General features: G+C 40.9%; 2 pseudogenes; one reads left to right on the top strand and one right to left on the bottom strand.

Annotated features, from left to right (window-relative positions):
* Positions 1–11,186: 11,186 nt before the first annotated feature.
* LOC113610419 (40S ribosomal protein SA pseudogene) lies at positions 11,187–12,017 on the bottom strand (annotated as a pseudogene).
* A 3,061-nt stretch (positions 12,018–15,078) lies between these two features.
* LOC113610436 (BCL2/adenovirus E1B 19 kDa protein-interacting protein 3 pseudogene) lies at positions 15,079–17,195 on the top strand (annotated as a pseudogene).
* The last annotated feature ends 251 nt before the right edge of the window (positions 17,196–17,446 follow it).

Below are 17,446 nucleotides of genomic sequence, written 5' to 3'. Positions count from 1 at the left end.
CGCAATGAGAAGCCGCAAGGAAGAGTAGCCCCCGCTCACTGCAACTAGAGAAAGCCTGCACACAGCGACGAAGACCCAATGCAGCCAACAATAAATTAATTGATTTTAAAAATGCTAAGTGCATAATACGGTGTTGTTAGTTACAGACCCAATGTTGTTCAGTTCTCCAGAACTTACCTCGTGTAACTGAAACTTGACCCCCACTTCTCACCCCACCCCCCAGCCCATGGCAACCACCACTCCCCTCCTGTTTCTGGGAGTCTGACTATTTTGGATTACTTCTCATGTAAGTGGGATCGTGCAGTGGAAAACAGTGTGTAGACTCCTCAAAAAATGAAAAATGGATATTTTATTTTTTAATCCTGGACACGCCCCCTATACTGATGTCAGGATCCACTCATGTGACGCTACCACAGTTTGAATTGCATTGCAAGGGGATCTGAATTGTTTTTTGCTTTAGAACAGTCAAGTCGTTGAAGCTGGTATCAAAGACTTGTGAAGTAGGCAGGAAGAGCTAGGGGGGAGGAGGACAAAAAGAGAGATTTAAAAAATTAATTATTAATGGCAACTCAGTGGAAATATTAACACCCTTATGTATTTTTAATTCTTGAAAAGAGGAAGAGATGCTGCTTATAAATGCCGCTTATTTTTTTCCTACAGGCTAATAAAAGATGATGAAATACCAGATTTGCTTCATTAAGCAGACGTTTTAAAGTCCAAACCCAAATTAAAACTCAAAGGGTAATTCATCTTCGGTGTCCCAAACAATATTTATCAGCTCCTTACCTAACTGGGGCGAGCAAGCCTCTCTCTGAAGCCAGTGCACCAGAGCATGGATGCCATTGTCCACTAGGTGGAGATATAGAACAGGAGTAGCCCTTTCTTAATCTTACACATAAGATGCCAAAGAATTTAGAAACCCAGGGTTGTCCAATAATTCACATGAATTCAGCCTGAAAGTTTTCTCAGTGCTCCGGGCATGCTTCTCCCTTTTCTTGGAACATCCCTGGATTTCAGCTCCATTCTTGCTGACAGCCTGGCCTTTAAAATTAGTAATCTCTTGGCTATTTCCTGTGGCAATACAGATGTATCATAATGTCTGTATTTATTAACAATCTGCAAAATTAGCATGTGCCATGAATCTTTATTTCATGCCCCTTCCATATAACATTTAAGAAATACCGTGGGTCCTTGTGTCATTTCCCTGTGCTAACAATTTCTATATCTCTTAGTTGTTCTACATATTGTAAAGTTATTGAAACATCTGGTGGGTATTTTAGTTCTTATTTTTCAATTGAAAAGAATGATCTTCTCAAATACACATGGACAAAAAGAACTAATGGCTGATAAATTAGAGATGTCTCATAAACAACAATATATGCTTTTGCAATGTGGAAACCGTCTTTTGAAATAATCCCATGTATTAGAGATTTTAAAATTCTCATCAAGTGATGCCTGTTTTAAGACATATTTATAATTACTTGCAAGTCTTACTTATTTTTACAGTATTTTTTTGATGTTGGTAAAGAGAAGATATTGATGAATAATTTTCTCTTGCTACTTATTATATTTGTATATCCTTTGAATTTTTATGAATACACATTACTTTTACAAACAGGAAAATAAAGTTGTTTTTGTTATGAAAATAGTGTGTAACTATGAGGAAAAACATTTTACTATGGCATAAACTGAAAGTTATTACTTATAGGTCAGTTGAACGCTCACACAATTTAAGTGCTATGTAGGGTAATCTTAGTCATGAATTACTGCTTTAGGAAGTAATATTTCTAAATTTAGGTCATTTCTACCGTGTTCCTATCTATAATTAAACATCCTCCTTAAAGTGGGAAGAATATCAAGTTGTTCATTATTCTCATGGTAATGTAATTATTGAGACAACTGGTATTAGCATCTTTCATTGTTAAAAACAGCAAAATCAGTATAACATTTCACTATTCTTCAAGCTGCACATAAACTACTTCTATGTGGTGGTCGTAGGTTTATGGTATAAGAAGCACCTTCACTTATATTAGCTCATTTTGTCCTCCTAGTAGCTGTGCGGCATAGGCAGGGCACATGAAGATTCTAAGCCATAAAATCATGCACGGAAGGTCCTAATCGAATGGGCTGCAGAACCAGGGGAGGACCGACCATGTGATTCTGAGTTCAGGCCCTTTGCCTTCGTTTCTGTAAGCTTTTTGCAGACTGTGCCCCAAAGCTCCCTGGGTGCAGATGAGGAGGAGGGAGTCTTCCCAGCAAGTGTTTTAAGTATCAGCTGCTCTTCCTTGCTTTTTCTTCATCTGCATGTAAGCGGGAGTGAGGGGTAAGGGGAGGGACAGGAATGACTCAGAACGGGCTACATGTGCCTGTTGTGCTCACACCCGAGGTGGTAAGGGCTGTGCAGTAGGCTACACGGGTCCTAATGATGCTGAGCCCAGATGCCATGTTGATTTGTGACTTTGTCCCTCACCTTTCAAACTGCATCTCCCTGAGGCATAGTCGAACGTTACTCAACAAGTAAGTGCATAAACTGACCCCCTCCTGCATGCTGGGAACTCCTGTCAGGGGCCGCATCCCTGGACACGGGGTGGATCACAGCAGACCCCCCTCCACAGCAGGCCCACACAGAGTCTGAAGTCTAGCGGGAGAGGCAGACAACTATCATCACTAATTCTACTGTAAGACGAAAGTACAGGCTTTATGAGAGACAGTAACAGTGAGACATAGTTTAGATGGCGGGAGGGGTGTGTCAGGAAGTTTCTCTCAAAAAGCCTTATTTAAGCTCAGACCTAAACAATGAGTAGGGATTTACCAGGAAGGATGGTTGGAAACATTCCAGGAGGGATGCCCCATACACAGGACCTGGGGTAAGAAGATGCTTCTCTTGTTGGAGGAACAGAGACTCATGTGGCCCCAGTAGAGGCAGAAAAGGTAGGCGGCAGGCAGGGGCCCCATCCCGGGGGCCTTGTGGTCCATATTAAGAATGTTGTATTTTGTCCTAACCACAGAGACAAGCCATTGATGAGTTTTGAGTAGAGAAGAGATATGATCAGATTTATGTTTTTAAAAGATGCATTGGCAGCTTGAATTAGACTAGAGTGGGGTGAGTCTCCATGGGAGACAGGCTGGGAGGCGCCTGGTGATCCAGGACAGATGATGGCCATGGTAGGGCGGTGGTGGGGAGGTGACAGAGAAACCCTGGTGGTGGCTGAACAGAGTGTGAAGGGGTGTGCAAGGAGTTCAGATTCAGACTTACAGGGATGGGACTCTGAGAGACGGTCCAGTGGGTGTTAAAGAAGCATCTGGACATAAGAGTCCATTGTTGAAAGGATGCTGAGACCGGAGCTATCACTTTGGGAGATGTCATCCTAGAGATGGTGCTAAAATCCAGGAAAACCGTGGAGAACACCTTGGGGGGAAGAGGGCACGGAAAAGACAGGAAGGCCCAGAACCCAGCCCAAAGAAACCTCTACATTAAAAGTAGGCACAGGAGAAGGAGTCAGTAATGGAGCTTGAGAAGGGCCACCAGAGAGATGGGAGAAAATCCAGGAGAGCGTGGTGTCTCCCAAGGCAGAGAAGAAGATGCTTCCTGCAGATGCAGATACTGTGAAGATGAGGATGGTACCCTGTGTCTTGGGAAAGAACATGACACAAGTTCAAGGGGGAGAGCACTGCATATTAGAAATGCAGTTTCAACCAGAAGCAGCATTGTTCTTCTCTCCTTTCAAGAAGGACCTTTTACCTACATGGCTACAAAACTGGCCTGACTGGAATGTTTTATTTCAGAGCACTCAGATTTCATGGCTTTCCATAGCCGCCAGATTGATACTAGCTGTGAGTACCACTTCTTTCCCTAATATTTAACTATGAAAACTTTCAACCATACAGAAAAGTTGAAGGAATTTTACAATGAACACTCGTGTATCTGTCTCCTAGATTCTACTATTAACATTTTGCTTTACCTGCTTTATCACATGTGTATCCATCTAACAATCCCTCTGTCTACGCACCAATCCATCTTATTTTTCAGATACATTTCAAGGTAAGTTTCAGACACTGAATCAGTAATTTAAAAACTCCCAACAAACAAAAGTCCAGAACCAGATGGCTTCATGGTGAATTCTGCCAAACACTTAGAGAAGAGTTAACACCTATCCTTCTGAAACTATTCAAAAAATTGCAGAGGAAGGAACAATTCTAAACTCACTCTATGAGGCCAGCATCATCTTGACACCAAAACCAGACAAAGATATCACACAAAAAAGAAAATTACAGGCCAATATCACTGATGAACATAGACGCAGAAATCCTCAACAAAATATTATCAAACCCAATCAATCCAACAATACATTAAAAGGAGTATGCACGATGATTAAGTGGGATTTATCCCCAGGATGCAAGAATTTTTCAATATCTGCAAATCAATGTGATACACCACATTAACAAATTGGAGAATAAAAACCATATGTCATCTCAATAGATGCAGAAAAAGCTTCTGACAAAATTCAACACCCATTTATGATAAAAACTCTCCAGAAAGTGGGCATAGAGGGAACCTACCTCAACATAAGAAAGGCCATATATGATAAGCCCACAACTAACATCATACTCAATGGTGAACAGCTGAAAGTATTTCCTCTGAGATCAGGAACAAGGCAAGTATGGCCACTCTCACCACTTTTATTCAACATAGTTTTGGAAGTCCTAGCCACAGCAATTATAAGAAAAAGAAATAAATCCAAATTTGAAAGGAAGAAGTAAAACTGTCACTGTTTGCAGACGACATGATACTATACATAGAAAATCCTAAAGATGCTACCAGAAAACTACTAGAGCTCATCAATGAATTTGGTAAAGTTGTAGGATACAAAATTAAAGCACAAAAATCTCTTACATTCCTATATACTAACAATGAAAGATCAGAAAGAGAAATTAAGGAGACAATCCCATTTACCATCACATCAAAAAGAATAAAATACTCAGGAATTCCCTGGCAGTGCAGTGGTTAGGACTTGGTGCTCTCACTGCCAGAGGCCTGGCTTTGACCCCTGGTCAGGGAACTAAGATCCCACAAGCCACTTGGTGCAGCCAAAAAAAAAAAAAAAAGAATAAAATACTTAGGAATAAACCTACCTAAGGAGGTAAAAGACCTATATTCAGAAAACTACAAGGCACTGATGAAAGAAATCAAAGATGACACAAACAGATGGAAGGATATACCATGTTCTTGGATTGGAAGAATTAATATTGTTAAAATGACCATACTATCCAAGGCAATCTACAGATTCAATGCAGTCCCTATCAAAATACCAATGGCATTTTGCACAGAACTAGAACAAATCATTCAAAAATTTCTATGGAAAACAAAAGATCTCGAACAGCCACAACAATCTTGAGAAAGAAGAACAGAGGTGGAGGAATCACACTTCCTGATTTCAGACTATACTACAAAGCTACAGTAATCAAAACAGTGGTTAGGAATCCACCTGCCAATGCAGGGGACATGGGTTCAAGCCCTGGTCTGGGAAGATCCCACATGCTGCAGAGCAACTAAGCCCGTGTGCCACAACTACTAAGACCACGTGCCACAACTACTGAAGCCCGCGCACCACAACTACTGAAGCCCACACACCTAGAGCCCATGCTCCACAACAAGAGAAGCCAGCACAATGAGAAGCCTGTGCACCCCAGGGAAGAGTAGCCCCCACGTGCAGCAACGAAGACCCAATGCAACCAAAAATAAATAATAAATAAATTTATATTTAAAAATCAAGACAAAACAAAACAGTATGGTATTGGCATAAAAACAGACACACAGATCACTGGGACAGAATAGAGAGCCCAGAAATAAACCCATGCACTTATGGTCCATTAATCTACGACAAAGGAGGCAAGAATATACAATAGATAAAAGACAGTCTCTTCAGTAAGTGGTGCTAGGAAAACTGGAAAGCTATATGTGAAAGAATGAAATTAGAATATTCTGTAACACTGTATACAAAAATAAACTTAAAATGTATTAAAAACCTAAATGTAAGACCAGAAACCATAAAACTCCTAGAGGAAAACATAGGCAGAACACTCTTTGACATAAATCACAGCAATACTTTTTTGGATCTGTCTCCTAAAGCAAAGGAAATAAAAGCAAAAATAAACAAACAACCTAATGAAACTTAAAAGCTTTTGCACAGCAAAGAAAATCATTGACAAAATGAAAAGACAGCCTACAGAATGGGAGAAAATATTTGCAAATGATAAGGGGTTAATATCCAAAATATGTAAACAACTCATACAACTCAACATCAAAAAAGCAAACAACCCAATTAAGAAACGGGCAGATGACCTGAATAGACATTTTCCCAAAGAGATACATGAAAAGACACTCAACATCACTAATCATCAGCAAAATGCAAATCAAAACCACAATGATATATCACCTCATACCTGACAGAATGGCTATCACCAAAAAGAATACAAATAACAAATGTTGGCAAGCATGTGGAGAAAAGGGAACCCTCATACCCTGTTGGTGCGGATGTAAATTGGTGCAGCCACTGTGGAAAACAGTATGGAGGTTCCTCAAAAAAGTAAAAATAGAACTACCGTATGACCCAGCAATTCCACTCCTGGGTATATATCCAAAAGAAACCAAAACACTAATTTGAAAAGATACGTATGCCACAATGTCCATAGTAACATTATTTACAATTGCGAAGGTATGGAAGCAACCTAAGTGTCCATCAACAGATGAATGGATAAAGATGTGGTATACATATATATATGTATGTATATACAATGGAATACTACTCAGCCATAAAAAACAATGAAATTTTGCCATTTGCAGCAACATGGATAGACTTGGAGGGTATTATATTAAGTGAAATAAGTCAGAAAAAGACAAATACTGTATATCACTTATATGTGGAATCTAAAGAAAATACAACAAACTAGTGAATATAAGAAAAAAGAAGCATGCCCACAGATACAGAAAACAAATTAATTAGTGATTACCAGTGAGGAACGGGAAGCAGGGAGGGGCAGTACAGGGGTAGGGGATTAAGAGGTACTAACTATTATGTATAAAATAAGCTACAAGCATATATTGTACAACACAGGGAATATAGCCAATATTCTATAATAACTATAAATGGAGTATAATCTTTAAAACTGTGAATCACTCTGTTGTACATCTGTAACATATAATATTGTACATCAACTATAGTTCAATTTTTTTAATTAAAAAAAAAAACCAAAGTAAGCTTTGGACATAAGAACATTTCACAGCTAAACACTCTAGCATCTATATCATTGACCAGAGTTCAGTATGGTTCTACTTCTTTTGAGGTAAAATTTTGAAAGAATGAAAAGCCCAAATCTTAAATGGACCAGTTGTTGCCTTTTGACAAATGCACAGCCTGTGTGGCCGTCGTATTAAGTTATAGAACATTACATCACCCCAGGAAGTCCGTTGCTGCTGCTTTATCTCTCAGAAAGCGCAGATGATGTAGGTAAGGAACCTAGTCCTGGGCTCTGGTAGGAACACAGCAAGTGTAAATTCCCTTCTCCCTCTGCCAGGGGACTCTGCCACCGCTCATATACATTCACCCACATTCTCACCAAGATAGAAATAGACATTGAACTCTTCCTAAAAGTGCTTTTGTAAACATTTCACAATACACCCTTTGTAGAGAAGGACAATGGTGTCCAGTGAACCAAGCCCACCCCAAGGAATCATAATTCCTCACCCAGAATCCTGCTCTGCTGGTGCTGAGCAAGCTGAAGCCTCAGCCCTCTCATTTGTCAAACAGGAACAGTGACCATCTCTGTCTACAAGTATAAACTCACCTTGCTGTTTTCATATACGAACTAATAGAGCCCTGGGGGGAAAGGTGAAAAGACTCCACCACAAGGCTGTGACCATTTTGACTAAGCTACTGTATTGTCCCAGGTTGCCCCCCGAGCCCCATCCTCGCCTCACTGCTTAGGGTGAGGCCTCTGGGCACAGGTATGAGTCAGGGACGTTCCATGTGGAGGGCTCAGGTTCAGCACCAGGTCAGGACTGGAGCTGCTTAGTAGGTCTTCAAAATCTATTGTTAACAACCCCTGGAAGAGGCTGTGGGCTTAGTTTATTTGTTTATCTTCTTGCTTTTGTCTTCTTTGTCACTCTGGGCCTTAGGAAGAGCCCACATGAGCTGATTTGTTGGAATGAAGAGAGGGTTTCTCAATCCTCACCCTACGCTGGATTTAAGGAACCCAGAGACGTAAGTTGAAGTGCCAGCGACTTCTCAGATTTAATGAAAATTTGTTTGAGCCTCTTCTTCCCAAGTCAGTGAGAGGTCTAACGATTGCCCCAGATTTACTTATTAATTCTTGAGGTTTTATAGACTGGTATTCACTTTCAGTTACGAAATCCTGCTCTGACTGAGCTCACATCTCTCTTGGGGCCCACTTCCACTGTCGGCATCTTTTTTCTGCTTTGGACCAACCCAGACCTGGAATTCAGCCTCTTTTCTTTGCTTTCCCCCCAGACAACTTTCCCAAGCAAAGCGTTGCAGAATCCTACCTCCCTCTTCAACCTCTTTCCCTTCTACTCTCTTGACTCCCAGATTCCTCTAGATGTTTAGATTCAGATTTGTTTAGCTATGACTTTACTTCCTTTCCACCCACAAGTGGATAATCAAGGTATTTTTCTAAGCAAAGATAGTTGTCAAGAGGAACTCTGCTGCAAATTCTTTGAAATATATATACGTATATATATTTGTACACATCTACACATACATACACACATGTATATACACACATACATAATACATATGTGCTTATATATGTCCTACATGTATACATAGTACACAACACATAGAACTATAGAAATAATTACATGAATGTGTGTATAATTACATACATAACACATACTATCTGTACATACACACACACGTACATACCCTATGACACACGTCTACACAGATCTAAACCACCATCGCTAAGGAATTGGTGAACTCCAGCTCCTGCCTCATCTTGTTGGAGTCTTGTTCTCATCTTTTTATTTCTGCATTGCACGGATCCTGCTCTGTAATTGAAACAGATCCCATCCAGCTTGCACTGTTTAGTTTACAAAACAGGGGACTGGAAATATCTGCTCAGTCACTCATTTATTCAATCTCACATTCACTCAACAGACAATAATCCAGCACCTACGACAGCCCCAGGTTGGATCCTATAGAGAAGATATGGAAATGAGGGAGAGACCCACGTCTTTAGAAACTTGAAATCCAGCTGCATGTGCAACCCTTAGCACACCCAAAACAAAACGTCCTCACACGCACAATTCTCATCAGAGGAACAGCAAATTCGAGCAGAAAGTAGAGACTTGCAGTGTACAGCAGCGCTGCTGTTTCAGCAGAATGAGCAGGAGGAAAAAACCACTGTGGTCAAAAGAAACTGCTGGCTGCTGGATTTTTGTTTAATTATAATTTGTGCTCTTCTAACAGCGTTCGTTCTGCTTAGATGGCAGAGTGGCTTTCATGAAAGTATGAGCTCAGCCTTGCCTTACGCCTGTTGAAAAAAAGAGGTCAGGTAAAACGACTGTAGTGACAGCACCAAGCTAGTTGAAAACCACACTTTCAAATGAGACAAAAAAACAAAACAAAAAAAAAAACCCGCACGCTGGAAATTTTTTGCCCACTAAAAACCCCTTGAAGTCATCTCAGAAACACATATAGAGACAATTTTCTCTTTTCTCCTTAGCAGTGTCCTCAAGGAAAACAGCTTTCCAGATCTGAGTGGGTGGACCAGTGATGCAGTCTAGCAGCCTGGGTTCATTCCGAATTCAGCTCCATGGCTACATTCGGGATGAGGGACTTAATCCTTATGTAGCTCTTCCAAATCTCTTCATATAGTTCTGCAATTTTTAACTGAACTCTGCACTGAATATTCTAGTCATTTAAAACGTTTTCACACCACTTTGGCACAGAAATTAGTAACGACCGGATACATTTGCAAATATCCATGCTTTGTATATTGTAAAACGTCTACATAAAGGCTAACTCTCATCCCGCATGCTGATAAACGTGATCTATATATGGGTTTGATAATTTTTTTTTTTTTTTTTTTTTGCGGTACGCGGGCCTCTCACCGATGCGGCCTCTCCCGCTGCGGAGCACAGGCTCTGGACGCGCAGGCTCAGCGGCCATGGCTCACGGGCCCATCCGCTCCGCGGCATGCGGGATCCTCCCGGACCTGGGCACGAATCCGCGTCCCCCGCATCGGCAGGCAGACCCCCAACCACTGCGCCACCAGGGAAGCCCGATAATTTTTTAAATTCAAATATCAAATGTATTTTTAATGTACCCACAGAGGAATTTACATATGAGTTCATGAAGAACAGCAAGTGATATTCGTGTATGCAGAGGAAAGATGATGGCCTGTTTCTTGATGGTAATGAAATTTGATAAATGACTTCTTTCCACAGAATCTCCGAAATAGAGTGATGCAGGTACTCACATTTTATCAAATTAGAGCTTTTCTAGGAACTGGCTCTGTTTTTACTTACGTACTTCTGTGACAAAATTAAAGGTAAGTTATTTGTTAGAGGCACTATCAATTGTCTTAATTGGAAAACATTTAGCAAGATGAACCTAGCATGCTGGATGTGAGACTAGGAGAACTTGTGCTCTGGTTTCAAAAACCGGCAGTTCTTAGTGCTATACTTTCCCAAACCATAGGGAAGTGGCTTTTCCTGGGAAACCCTAACTTCTCACACGATGCTCCTTTTTATTCTTTTTACTTATTTACATTGCTTAATGAAATGAGGCAATCACATGATGTACTCTAACTTGAAAATCCTGTAAGCTGATACTTCAAATTCTATAAATTATATCCAGATCTAGTATTTTTGTTTGTTTTTTGTTTTTAGAAACCGTTTACTTTCCGTCAGCTTATTTCCATTTTAAGAGTTTGTGGTCCAGGGCTTCCCTGGTGGTGCAGTGGTTGAGAGTCCGCCTGCCGATGCAGGGGACACGGGTTCGTGCCCGGTCCGGGAGGATCCCACATGCCGCGGAGCGGCTGGGCCCGTGCGCCATGGCCGCTGAGGCTGCGCGTCGGAGCCTGTGCTCCGCAACGGGAGAGACCACAACAGTGAGAGGCCTGCGTACCGCAAAAAAAAAAAAAAGAGCTTGTGGAAGAACAGCTTAAGACCACCCAGTGGTTGTTCCTACCCACTCAGTGGCCTGAGCAGTGGGAGGTGCAGACCAGCCTTCAGTGGGGCACAGAGGGCACCTGCACACCTTCGGACCAGTCCGCCACCTCAGGCTGAGGAGCAGTGAACTCAGGAGGTGGGGCGGTCCATTCACCCTGAAATTCCTCCTTGGTCACAGCCTTCTCAGCTGCCGCCTGCTGTTCCTTTTCAGTCTCTTCAGGATCTCTGTAGAAGTAGACATCAGGCATGACCGCCCATGGGTGTTCACGGGAGATGGTGCCACGCATGCGCAGAACTTCCCGGGCAAGCATCCACCACATCAGACCCACTGAGTGAGCTCCCTTGTTGTTGCATGGGATGGCAATGTCCACATAATGCAGAGGAGAGTCTGTGTTACACAGAGCAATGGTAGGCAGGTTAACATAAGAGGCCTCTGTGAGAGGCTGGTGGGCAGCCCTGGGATCAGTAACCACCGGAAGTCTTGGCTCTGGACGGCTGCCTGGCTTTGGTTAGTGAAGGTTCCAGGAGTGAAGTGGCCAGCAATAGGAGTGGCTCCAGTGGCAGCAGCGCGCTGGCCAGTATTCCTGGAGGATATGACACTGACATCAGCTGGGTTTTCAATGGCAACAATGGCATGAGCTGCCAACAGAAGCTTCTCCCAGGTTCTCTTCAGATTTACTAGGTAGATGCCATCACCTTTCCTTTTGTAGATGTACTGTTCCATTTGGAAGTCTAGGTTGGTGCCACCTAAGTGGGTTCCTGCTGCAAGAAATTTGAGGACATCCTCCTCCTTCTTTTGCAGGACATAAAGGGCTCCAGACATTGTGAAAGTTTCCTTTTAAGTTATGATGGGAATCCAGAACAATGCCATATGGACCCTTGTCTGACTGACGCAGAAAGAAAGCTAGTATTCTGTTTTTAAAAAAATTTTTTAAATATAATTTTAAAGGTTACATTCCATTTACAGTAAATACAAAATATTGGCTATATTCCCTGTGTTGTACAATACATCCCTGAGCCTATCTTTTTTTTTAAACATCTTTATTGGAGTATAATTGCTTTACAATATTGTGTTAGTTTCTGCTGTATAACAAAGTGAATCAGCTATACATATACATATGTCCCCATATCTCCTCCCTCTTGTGTCTCCCTCCCTATCCCACCCCTCTAGGTGGTCACAAAGCACCGAGCTGATCTCCCTGTGCTATGTGGCTGCTTCCCACTAGCTATCTACCTTACGTTTGGTAGTGTATATATGTCCATGCCACTCTCTGACTTTGTCCCAGTTTACCCTTCCCTCTCCCCGTGTCCTCAAGTCCATTCTCTATGTCTGCGTCTTCATTCCTGTCCTGCCCCTAGGTTCTTCAGAACGCTTTTTTTTTTAGATTCCATATATATGTGTTAGCATACGGTATTTGTTTTTCTCTTTCTGACTTACTTCACTCTGTATGACAGACTCTAGGTCCATCCACCTCACTACAAATAACTCAATTTCGTTTCCTTTTATGGCTGAGTAATATTCCATTGTATATATGTGCCACATCTTCTTTATCCATTCATCTGTTGATGGACACTTAGGTTGCTTTCATGTCCTGGCTATTGTAAATAGTGCTGCAATGAACATTGCAGTACATGACTCTTTTTTTTTTTTGAATTTTATTTTATTTTTTTATACAGCAGGTTCTTATTACTCATCAATTTTATACATATCAGTGTATACATGTCAATCCCAATCTCCCAGTTCATCACACCACCATCCCCACACTCCCGCGGCTTTCCCCCCTTGGTGTCCCTACGTTGGTTCTCTGCATCTGTGTCTCAACTTCTGCCCTGCCAACCAGTTCGTCTGAACCATTTTTCTAGGTTCCACATACATGCGTTAACATACCATACTTGTTTTTCTCTTTCTGACTTACTTCACTCTGTATGACAGTCTCTAGATCCATCCAAGTCTCAACAAATGACCCAATTTCATTCCTTTTTATGGCTGAGTAATATTCCATTGTATATATGTACCACAACTTCTTTATCCATCAGTCTGTTGATGGGCATTTAGGTTGCTTTCATGACATGGCTATTGTGAATAGTGCTGCAATGAACATTGGGGTGCATGCGTCTCTTTGAACTATGGTTTTCTCTGGATATATGCCCAGTAGTGGGATTGCTGGATCATATGGTAATTCTAGTTTTAGTTTTTTAAGGAACCTCCATACTGTTCTCCATAGTGGCTGTATCAATTTACGTTCCCACCAACAGTGCAAGAGGGTTCCCTTTTCTCCACACCCTCTCCAGCATTTGTTGTTTGTAGATTTTCTGATGATACCCATTCTAACTAGTGTGAGGTGATACCTCATTGTAGTTTTGGTTTGCATTTCTCTTGAGCCTATCTTACACCGAACAGTCTGTACCTCCCACTCCCCCACCCTGGTATTGCCCCTCCCCCTCCCCGCTGGTCACCACTAGTTTGTTCTCTGTATCTGTGGGCCTGCTTCTTTTTTGTGATATTCACTAGTTTATTGTATTTTTTAGATTACACATATAAGTGATATTCTACAGTATTTGTCTTTTTCTGTCTGACCTATTTCACTTAGCATAATGCCCTCCAGGTCCATCCAGGTTGCTGCAAATGGCAAAATTTCATTGTTTTTTTATGGCTGAGTAGTATTCCATTTATATGTATTCCATTTATATATATGCCATAACCTCTTTATCCATTCATCTGTTGATGTACACTTAGGTTGTTTCCATATCTTGGCAATTGTAAATAATGCTGCTATGAACACTGGGTACATGTATCTTTTTGAATTAGTGTTTTGGTTTTTTTCAGCTTTATACCCAGGAGTGGAATTGCTGGGTCGTATGGTAGTTTTATTTTTAGTTTTTTGAGAAACCTCCATACTGTTTTCCACAGTAGCTACACCAGAGAGCGTTCTCTTTTCTCCACATTCTCGCCAACATTTGTTATTTGTGGTCTTCCTGTTGATGGTCATTCTGACAGGTGTGAGGTGATATCTCATTGTGGTTTTGATTTGCATTTCCCTGATGAGTAGTGATGCTCTAGTATTAATTCTTTAAGTTTACTTGAATGCTAGAAAAGTCCCCTCCCTGTGTGACAGCTGCAGGATCATAATCAAGGGGGGAAGAGGGGACTATTGACAAATGATATTGAAAATATCAGTGGTGACTCTCTTGGGGCAGTAGGATTTCAGGTGACTTTTAATGTCTTTCTTCGTATGTTAAATGATTAGTTGAATTTTAACAGTGAGCCTGAATTGTTTGCACAATCAGAAAGTTATCTGTAAATAAATAAAATTAGAACCTTATTGAACACTCTTTTCACAGATAAGTTCCAGAAAGAATAAAGACCAAAATATGTGAAGCACAACTTTTATATGATTAGAAGGAAATGTACAGATTATCTTCATGACGTTGAGTTAAGCAGAATTTCTTAAGCCAGAAAGTATGAATCGTAAAGGAAAAGACTTAGAAATTTGCATGTAATTTTTCAGTGATGCCAAAATTAAAGTTTAGCTTAAAGATTTGATTGAAAAAACAAGCCACAAACTAGGAGAAGATATTTGTAACATGTATTGCAAAGTATCTAAGAAACACAAGGAAATAAAAAGCAGCAAAACAAAACCCCCAGTTTTTAAGAATGGACAAAAAATATGAAGAGGAAGGAGAAAAGGCAAACAAAATCACCAAAATTCACAAAATGTCCTCCTCCTCACTAAGAGAAACACAAATTAAATTAGATGCCACATTATATCCTTCTGATTGTCTACAAAACGTCAAACCGGACAATATGAGACGTTGGAAAGGAAGTGGAGAAGAGGAACTTGCATATTCTACTAATGGGAGTGAAAATGAATACAATTGTTTTGATGTCAAATTACCAATATCCAGTAAAGCTGAAAATTTACATCCCTTGTGACCTAGAAAGTCCTCCTCTAGAGAAACTTGCAGGTAAGTGCTAAGAGACAGCTACCAAAAGAACAATCTAAAACCCATCAGAGAGAAATAAAAAATAAAGTTTATATGCCCAAGAACATTAAAATAGCAATTTAAAAAATGAACTAGGTCTCTATGTGTTAACCTTATAAACATAGGTCACTAAAACATACCACTGAGAAGGAAAAAGAAACAGATTGTAGAAAATTTAAACAATATGATACAAATTATTTAAAATTTAAAAACCGCTATATATTGCCAATGGATACATATACGCTTAGAGCGGTGTACTGGAGGACACTCCATGGGGTTGTCTCTGGGGAAAAAAGTGAAAGAAGGCAAAGGAGGAGGGAAGCAAATTGGACTTGAATTTTATTTCAATATTATATTACCTTTATTTTTATTTATTTATTTATTTATTTATTTATTTATTTTTATTTATTTTTTCTGTACGTGGACCTCTCACTGTTGTGGCCTCTCCCGTTGCGGAGCACAGACTCCGGATGCGCGGGCTCAGCGGCCATGGCTCACGGGCCCAGCAGCTCCGCGGCATGTGGGATCTTCCCGGACCGGGGCACAAACCCATGTCCCCTGCATCGGCAGGCGGACTCTCAACTCACTGTGCCACCAGGGAAGCCCTATATTACCTTTATTAAAAATACTTATAAAGTATATTGCAAAAGATAAAAGTAATGAACTCAAAGTCTCATTCCTGCTTGTCACAGAGCCTGACCAGCTCACCAGAGTCTCAGGTATCCCGGGGTTCCAGGAAGAGAACCTGCAGGGCCCTTGGGTGAAGCTGCACCTCAGTAATGGGAACGGAGCACAGCTCCAGCCTCAATTTCTTGTTTTTTTTTAATTTTAGTTTTTAAAGTTTTTTTGGTATTGAAATATAGATGATTTACAGTGTTTCAGGTGCACAGCAAAGTGATTCAGTTATACAAGTATATATATTCTTCTTCATATTCTTTTCTATTATAGGTTATTATAGTTCACTGTGCTATACAGTAGGTCCTTATTGTTTATCTATTTTATGTATAGTACAATAGTTTGTATCTGTTAATCCCAAACTCCTAATTTATCCCTCTCCCCTCTTCCCACTTTGGTAACCATAAGTTTGTTTTCTATGTCTGTGAGTCTCTTTCTGTTTTGTAAATAAGTTCATTTGTATCATTTTTTTAGATTCCACATATAAGTGATATCATGTGATATTTGCCTTTCTCTGTCTGACTTACTTCACTTAGTATGATAATCTCTAGGTCCATCCATGTTGCTGCAAATGGCATTATTTCATTCTTTCTTCTGGCTGAGTAATATTCCATTGTACATATGTACCACATCTTCTTTATCCATTCATCTGTTGATGGACACTTAGGTTGCTTCCATGTCTTGGCTATTGTAAACAGTGCTGCTGTGAACACTGGGGTGCATTTATCTTTTTGAATTAGAGTTTTCACATTTTCTGGGTATATGCCCAGGCAGCCTCAATTTCTGTTTGCACTTATGATGTGGATCAAATTCTACTGGACGCCCAGCATGAACCTAGATGATGTCACCCCCAGTGTCCACTGTGATGACCCACAAGATACTAGTAGTTTCTGAACTAGACACCCACAGTGTTGGAGGAAAAACAGCCCTCAGCCCGAAGATTATATCAAGAGAAGAAATTGAAAGCCTTTTGAAGAAAAACTCAGATTGGACAGTGGATTGGACAAGTCGGTCTGAAAACATCCCCCCCACCCCCGCCTCCAAAAAACTGCCTTTAAACATCTTTAAACACCAAACAAAGCACACAGCCTCTCTCGGCAGGAGGAGCGTGTGTCTTAGGAAGAAAGGGGGCATTTTCTCAGCAGAATTTCTAAGTGTTTTCCTTCCATCTCTGCTGCTCTCACATCACTGGCCAGTGGCTTGGGGATCGTATTGGAAAGCATCTGGCCACCAGTGTCTTTTGATGGAGACTTGGACTCTGGCTGTTGCACACGGTGGAGATTGTCTACTAAAGGCTACACCGAACTCTGCTATTTATTCTTTGCGAAGCAGGAACTAGAAAACCAAGGTACAAATCAAACTCCACAGTAGAGTTTAGATGCCAAAATGTGTTTGCTTTCACAGTGTAATGGCTTCAACTTCCAACGGATGGGCGACAGGGACGTGTCAGCATTCTGTCAGAGACACCTGCTCAATCTGTTTCAGGCCCCTCATCAGTTAACCTCGTCCTTTGTGCTGAGCTTTTGGGGGCTCTGAGAATCAATGTTAATCTAAGCAAATCTGTGTCTACATTTAAAAAACTAGAAATTGAAG

Source organism: Aethalodelphis obliquidens, unplaced genomic scaffold (genome assembly GCF_003676395.1).
Source record: "Aethalodelphis obliquidens isolate GAN/ISIS:26980383/991018 unplaced genomic scaffold, ASM367639v1 scaffold63, whole genome shotgun sequence".
Lineage (NCBI taxonomy): Eukaryota > Metazoa > Chordata > Mammalia > Artiodactyla > Delphinidae > Aethalodelphis > Aethalodelphis obliquidens.
Note: the sequence above shows the minus strand (reverse complement) of the source record. Positions and strands in the feature narration are given on the sequence as shown.